General features: G+C 47.1%; 1 non-coding gene across 1 annotated transcript; it reads left to right on the top strand.

Annotated features, from left to right (window-relative positions):
• The first annotated feature begins 5,459 nt into the window (after positions 1–5,459).
• LOC111589823 (small nucleolar RNA Z247) lies at positions 5,460–5,598 on the top strand. Its single transcript, XR_004851660.1, has one exon. It is a non-coding gene; the product is annotated as a small nucleolar RNA Z247 (small nucleolar RNA).
• The last annotated feature ends 2,399 nt before the right edge of the window (positions 5,599–7,997 follow it).

Genomic DNA, 7,997 nt, shown 5'->3' with positions numbered 1-7,997 from the left:
GGAGTATCATGTCGTAGCTGCCGTCGAGGGACATGAACTCAAGGCTCCCGAAACGGAGCACCGTCCCGGGCCGGAGAGGTTGCTAGAGACTGCCCATTTGGAGCTTGACGGGAAGCTGTTCGTCAACACGCAGCAGGCCCCTACCTGGCGCGCCAACTGTCGGCGTTTCGAGACCGGGGGGTCCCTAAGCCGACGAGTGAATGTCACCGCGTGCCCTAGCCCAGATGGGTCGACGCGAGGCCGAGCGCGAAGGGGGGAAGTGAGGTGGCCGGAGACCGGCGTGAGAGAGGTGGGAATCCCGCGGCCTTCGTGTTCGTGCCGCGCCCAGGTCGGGTGCGCTTGCAGTAGAGGATTACAAGCGTCCACGCGGGAGAGGGAGCGAGCGGCTCCAAGCGAGCGCCTGTCTCGTCCTCGTCCCCGTGTGGCCAACCCTCTCTAAGAGGGCCCTAATCCTTCCTTTTATAGGCGTAAGGAGAGGATCCAGGTGTACAATGGGGGGTGTAGCAGAGTGCTACGTGTCTAGCGGAGGAGAGCTAGCACCCTAAGTACATGCCATCGTGGCGGCCGGAGAGGTTTTGGCGCCCGGTTTGTGTGATGTCGTGGCCGTCGGAGGAGCGCTGGAGCCTGGCGGAGGGACAAATGTCGGGGCTGTCGAGTCCTTGCTGACGTCCTCTTGCTTCCGTAAGGGGGCCGAGAGCCGCCATCATCAGGGAGCGTGCGGGGCGCCATCATTGCCTATCTGGCGGAGCGAGCCAGATGGGATGCCGGTCTTGTTCCCCGTAGCCTGAGTCAGCTTGGAGTAGGGTAATGATGGCGCCTCCCGTTGACGTGGCCGGCCCACGCCCTAGGTTGGGCGATGTAGAGGCTCCTCCGAGGTCGAGATCGAGTCCGAGCCCCTAGGTCGGGCGAGGCGGAGGCCGTTGGCTGAGGCCAGGGTGGAGTTCGAGTTCTGGGGTCGGGCGAAGCGGAGTTCGTCGTCTTCTGGGGCTAAGCCCAAGTCTGAGCCCTGGGTCGGGCGGAGCGGAGTTCGCCGTCTTCTGGGGCTTAGCCCGAGTCCGAGCCCTGGGTCGGGCGGAGCGGAATTCGTCGTCTTCTGGGGCTGAGCCCAAGTCCGAGCCCTGGGTCGGGCGGAGCGGAGTTCGCCGTCTTCCGGGGCTTAGCCCGAGTCCGAGCCCTGGGTCGGGCGGAGAGGAGTTCGCCGTCTTCCGGGGCTTAGCCCGAGTCCGAGCCCTGGGTCGGGCGGAGCGGAGTTCACCGTCTTCCGGGGCTTAGCCCGAGTCCGAGCCCTGGGTCGGGCGGAGCGGAGCTTCCTATGGTGCCTGCGGCGGGGCTTGACTGCCTGTCAGCCTCACTCTGTCAAGTGGCTCCGCAGTCGGAGCGGCGCAGGCGGCGCTGTCTTTTTGTCAGACCGGTCAGTGGAGCGGCGAAGTGACGACGGTCACTTCGGCTCTATCGGCTGAGGGGCGCGCGTCAGGATAAAGGTGTCAGGCCACCTTTGCATTAAATGCTCCTGCGATTTGGTCGGTCGGTGCGGCGATTTGGTCAGGGTTGCTTCTTGGCGAAGACAGGGCCTCGGGCGAGCCGGAAATATGTTCGCCGCTGGAGGGGGGCCTCGGGCGAGGCGGAGATCCTCCGGGGTCGGCTGCCCTTGTCCGAGGCTAGGCTCGGGCGAGGCGTGATCGAGTCCCTCGAATGGACTGATCCCTGACTTAATCGCACCCATCAGGCCTTTGCAGCTTTATGCTGATGGGGGTTACCAGCTGAAAATTAGGAGCCTTGAGGGTACCTCTAATTATGGTCCCCGACAGTTGCTTACGACTAATTTGCGGCATAACGACCCATTGGTTGGTGAGGTCCTCCTTCAGTTAGCGAAGTGTTACTATGTATAAGCGTTGTGTTGTGTGTGGCTTCCTGTCATGTTGGGCTTGGGTGGTTTCTCTCATGACCCATCTATGGTGTAATAATCCATTAGTAGGCGAGAAGCAGGGGAGATGAACCGACCAACGCACTTCACACATGACGCACGACGTGCGATGTATGAAACCGATGCTTTAAAGGAGTCTAGTACAATGCCTGTGCATTCTGAGGGCACATAAATATTCAATGAAAATCTAAGGCACAACAATTACATAAAATGAAAAAGATATATCTCAAAATCTAATAAATTATTTACAAAGAACCAATACAAAACCCAACTCTTCAAGGGGATTGTCGATGGAGGAGATAAAGGCAGCACGACAGGTGGGACATGACGGCAATGGCTGGTGAGTCGGTGGATGGGATGATGGGAAGTTGTGGATTAATATACGATGACAACAACGAGGAGGAGGAAGCGCTCGTGGTGGTTGCATGGTTGGTTATGCTTGCAAGCAAGTGATAAGTCTTATCTTATCTAGTTTGTTATGCGAGAAGTGATGGAGGGGAACAAATTTATACGCTTCGTGCGCAGGACTACGGTCAAAACTGGTGAATTATAGAAGGAAGCGGTCATGGTGGTTGCAAACTGGTGCATTATAGGAGGAAGCGCTTGTGGTGGTTGCATGATTGGTCACACATGCAATGCAAGCAGATAAAGCTTATCTTTTCTCGTTTATTTGACGAGAAGCCAAGGAGAGCATATGCACTTCATGTGTGATGCAGGTTACCCCTTTTGGATAGGATCATCTCGATGGGGTGATCCCTTTGAATTGCTGATTGGCTCTTGGGTGTGGCGCTTTTGTTGCCTAAATCTCCTACTCATCCTCCATTTCTTTATCTTCTTCTTCATCACCCCTTGATGTATGCCATCATCTTGAGCTTGGTCTTGATCTTGATCTTGAACTAGTTCATTATCTTCTTGGGCTTGCTCACATCCTGAGTTGGAGGAGATGCTTTTGTGGAGGATGATAGTTGATCTTGTGCTTGTGTTGACTCCTGTGGCTTTTGTGGACACATATCCTCGATGGACATGTTCCTTAGCATGGTGCAGGGAGCCTCCTCGTCATCTAGCTCATTAAGATCAACTTGCTCTACTTGAGAACCATTAGTATCATCAAACACAACATCATAAGACACTTCAACTAATCTAGTGGATTTGTTGAAGACTATATGCCCTTATGTTTGAGTCGTAACCAAGTAAAAAAGCCTTCTACAGTTTTAGGAGCAAATTTAGAGTTTCTACCCTTAACAAGAATAAAGCATTTACTCCCAAAGGCTAAAGTATGAAATATTAGGATTTTATCAATAAGATAAGAAGTTCATAGGATGTTTTCTTGAGAATTCGGTGAAGATATAACCGGTTGATGGTGTAGCACGTCATGTTAGCTGCCTTCGCCCAAAATCGACCTGAAGTCTTGTATTCTTCAAGTATGGTCCTCACCATATCCATAAGAGTTCGATTCTTACTATCTATCGCACCATTTTGTTGCGATGTATAGGAAGAGGAGAACTCATGTTTGATTCCCTCTTCCTAAAAATTATTCAATTTGAGCATTCTTGAACTATGTTCCATTATCGCTTTTAATCTTCTAAATTCTCAAGCCGAAGTCATTTTGAGCTCTTCTCAAGAATCTCTTTAAAGTCCCTTTGGTCTCAGATTTATCCTGCAAAAAAACACCCAAGTGAATCGAGATTAACCATCCACAATGACTAAACCATACTTACTCATGTCGATGCTTATGTAAGCAATCAGACCGAATAGATCCATGTACAGGAGCTCCAATGGTATTTCAGTCAATGATATGTCCCAATCTTCTTCTCTATTTAGAATGCACCACATGTCCTATATTCTTAAAATGCACATTTGTTAGTCCTAAATTGTTCCCCTTTTAGAAGCTTATGAAGATTCTTCATCCCAACATGATGTAAACCCTAAAATATGATTTTAAAGAGTTTTAGTTAGTACTTTTATTATTTGAGAAATAATATTAGGGTTCATTTGAGTATGTGTTCTATTATTGAGACATGTTCCTTTTAAAAAATACTAAATAAAAATTAAATTTGTGCATCATGCTAGAGTTATTGATTTGTGCATTAAAATTGAATTTGAAACTTGGTGAACAAAAATGGAAAAAAAATAAAACAGAAAAAAGAAAAGAAAAGAAAAGGAATTAGACCTGTCACAGTTGAAACCCCTTGTGGTTGGCCTAGGGACTCGTCCACATTCCAGTTCGAGTTATTCCCCCGCAGACCCAGCTATTGTAGCCTATCCAGCCCAAAATAGTAGTCGTGCGCGCTGCGACCCCGCGCACTTGTTGGAAATATGCCCTAGAGATAATCATAGAGATGAGCATATTTCTTTGTATCCATGATATATATATTGCTTAATTGAATATCCATGAAAGGCACCTTGTATTGATTAGCAATTATATGAATTGTTTGTTTGTTTGTGAGATTCTTTACTTGCATGGTTATTCTAAATGATGTCCCTACTCAGAATCGATGACTAGCACATGTATTAGCAGATAACTACATGATGAGGACATCACTTCTATACATACAATGAATGGACCGATAACACGATCGCGTGCACGACAACTAAATCTCCAGGTACGTTCTACCCTAGTCAATTATGTTTCAGAGCTTACGCTTGGGGCCATAGATCTTTTGATGATTAGGAGCCATGGAGAGAACCAGCAAGGACTCGAGAAAGGCCTATTAGATAATATTAAGAATGTATCTGTAAAGTAAGGAAAGGGTGATGTGCCTATGTAAAGATAGGAAAGGATCTGTTCAGTTATAGATATAATCTGAGGCAATCCATCAGATTTGTTATAGATAGAATCCAATCAATCATAATCTATTTTGATTGATTTGATTGATTACTGGCGCCAGCCCCTTTGTAATCCGATGATGGTATTCCATCTCCTATAAATACATACAGGCAGCCTACTGTAGTAGGTAACAAACACTTCCCAACCTGGTGTTCTTTCATGGTATCAAAGCCACCTCCTTCAAACCCTAGCCACCCCCAGCTCATAGCAGACGCCAAGAGATCTCATGGCAAGCTCATCCTCCATGGCTATACCTACACCTTTGCTAGGGCAAACTATAGCTGAGAATCTAACCAAGTCAAACTATGCGCTCTAGAAGGCGCAGGTTCTTCCCATCCTTCGTGGCGCACAACTGCAGAGCTACATTGATGGCTCTGCCAAGGCGCCTGAAGAGTAGATCGACATCAAGAACGACGACAAGACAGTGAAGGAAAGCAACCCGGAGTACATCCAGTGGGCTGCCTTGGAGCAGCAGGTCCTTGGCTTCCTCATCACCTCCATGTCCAAAGAAGTCATGGGTCAGGTATCATCCTACACCATGCCCTAGGAGGTGTGGAGCATGCTGGAACAGACCTATGCAGTGCAGTCCCGACAAGAACAGTCAACACGAGGATTGCATTGGCCATGACTTGGAAAGGTAACTTGTCAATTTCTGAGTATGTTACAAAAATGAAGGCACTTGCAGATGAGATGGCATCTGCTCGGAAGCCCATTGATGAAGAAGAACTAGTCTCCTACATCCCTGTGGGACTAGATGAAGAATACAACCATGTGGTCTCTGCCATTGTTGCATAGAAGGATTCCGTCTCAGTTGGGGAGGCATACTCGCAACTCCTCAATTTTGAGAGTAGGATGGCTTTGCTGTATGGAGGATCCCAGCCATCGACTAATGTTGCTGCCCGTCATGGTCGTGGTGGTTCTGGCCCGCGTGGCTGGGGTCGCAATGGCCGGTTTAATCCTGGTCGCAGCAGCAACAACAATGCGCCAGGAGGGCGTGGTGGTCCAGGAGGGCACATATCTGATGGGAACACAATAACCTATCAGGTTTGTGACAGAACTGGGCATTCTGCCCGCAAGTGCTGGTACCAATATGATGAAGACAACTATTCCAACTCAAATTCCAAGAGTGTTGCAACAACAATGCACAGCTATGGTGTCGATACAAATTGGTATACCGATACAGCTGCAACGTATCATCTCACATCTCAGCTGGACAAACTGACCACTCATGAGAAGTACAAGGGGACAGATCAGATTCACACTGCAAGTGGTGCAGGTATGAACATATGCAATGTTGGTCATGCTGTTATTGATACCCCTACTAAACCCTTGCATCTCAATAATATCTTGCACGTCCCAATAGCACAAAAAAATCTTGTTTTTGTTAATCGTTTCTCATCTGATAATCATGCCTCACTTGAATACTTTCCAAATCATTTTTTGATTAAGGATCTGGACACAAGGAAGGTTCTTCTTCAAGGTAGATGCAGAGATGGTCTTTATCCGCTTCCATCAGACAATTCTTGGCGGGGGGCATTTGGCGCCATCAAGTCCTCTCCATCTCTATGGCACAATTGTCTGGGTCATCCATCATTGCAGATCATTCGAAAATTAGCCAATAATAATCAGATCATATGTTCTAGTGAGTCAAGTAGTCTGTCTGTCTGTGACGCTTGTCAACAAGGCAAGAGTCACCAATTACCTTATCCAGTGTCAACAAGTGTCTCTACCAAGCCTTTACAACTCGTTTTCTCAGCTGTATGGGGCCCAGCCCCCGAGTCCGTTGGTCGAAAAAATATCTATGTCAGTTTTATAGATGATTTTAGCAAATTCAGCTGGATTTATTTGCTGAAACATAAGTCTGAAGTGTTCCAAAGATTTACTGAGTTCCAAACCATGGTTGAGCGCCTATTTGACACCAAAATTATTGCTATGCAAACAGACTGGGGAGGCGAGTATCAGCGCCTAAATTCTTTCTTTACTAAACTCGATATCATTCATTATGTGTCCTGCCCACATGCACATCAGCAAAATGGACCTGCTGAACGCAAACATAGACATATTGTTGAAGTTGGGTTGTCTATCCTTGCTCAAGCATCCATGCCGCTTAAGTTCTGGGATGAGGCTTTTGCCACAGCTGCATACCTCATTAATCACACCCCCACGAAACTTCTTGATTACTCTACACCTCTTGAACACTTGTTCAAACAGTCCCCTGACTATATTTTTCTTAAATTTTTTGGCTGTGCATGCTAGCCAAACCTGCGGCCCTATAATACTCGAAAATTGGCTTTCCGCTCTACAAGATGTGTCTTTCTAGGCTACAACAATATGCACAAAGGATACAAGTGTCTAGAGGTCTCTACTGGTCGTGTCTACATCTCTAGGGATGTTGTGTTTGATGAGCACATTTTCCCCTTTGTTGAACTTCATGCAAATGCTGGAGCACGTCTTAGAGCACAAATTAATCTCCTGCCTTCTACCTTATTTCCTTCATCCAACCTTGACAATAGGGGAATTTTTAATACAACTGATCACACTTTGTCTGATGTTACTGAGGCTAATGCAATTGATGATATTGTTCCTAGTGTGGTCTCTGATGTCAGAATGCAGGAGATAGGTACTGAGTAGCTTCAAGTGCATGAACAGGAGCAGGCTCAGCCCAAGAGTGCAACAAAACAATATATGAAACCACCTATCACTACCATGTACCAGAGAAGAGAGAAGAACATATCAACTCCACCTTCAACTGCATTACCAGAAACTGCCACAACACCTTTTTCTTCTGATGTTCCTTCACAAGAACCTACTGCAGCTCCTTCACCATCGTTTCAAAGTGCTTCAGAATCAGAAGAACATGTGTCTCTCATGGAAGGAACTGAAAGTGCTTCAGCTGCAGGTGGTTACATAGATCTGAGACCTCGTACTCGGCTTCAGAATGGTACAATACAACGCATCAAGTATGGCTATTTGGCTGCCACTAGTGAGCCCCAAAATTTATTGGAGGCCTTGGGTGATGAAAACTGGAAGCATGCAATGGATGCTGAATTTGAGGCCTTGGCTAAGAACAAGACTTGGCACTTGGTTCCACCAGAAGGAATTAAAAATATTATTGATTGTAGATGGGTGTACAAGGTCAAAAAGAAGGAAGATGGTACTCTGGATAGATACAAGGCTAGATTAGTCGCTAAAGGCTTCAAGCAAAGGTACGAGATTGACTATGAGGACACATTCAGTCCAGTAGTG

Source organism: Zea mays, chromosome 7 (assembly GCF_902167145.1).
Source record: "Zea mays cultivar B73 chromosome 7, Zm-B73-REFERENCE-NAM-5.0, whole genome shotgun sequence".
Classification (NCBI taxonomy): Eukaryota; Viridiplantae; Streptophyta; class Magnoliopsida; order Poales; family Poaceae; genus Zea; species Zea mays.
The sequence above is the reverse complement of the archived record's forward strand: the minus strand, read 5'-3'. Positions and strand labels throughout refer to the sequence as shown.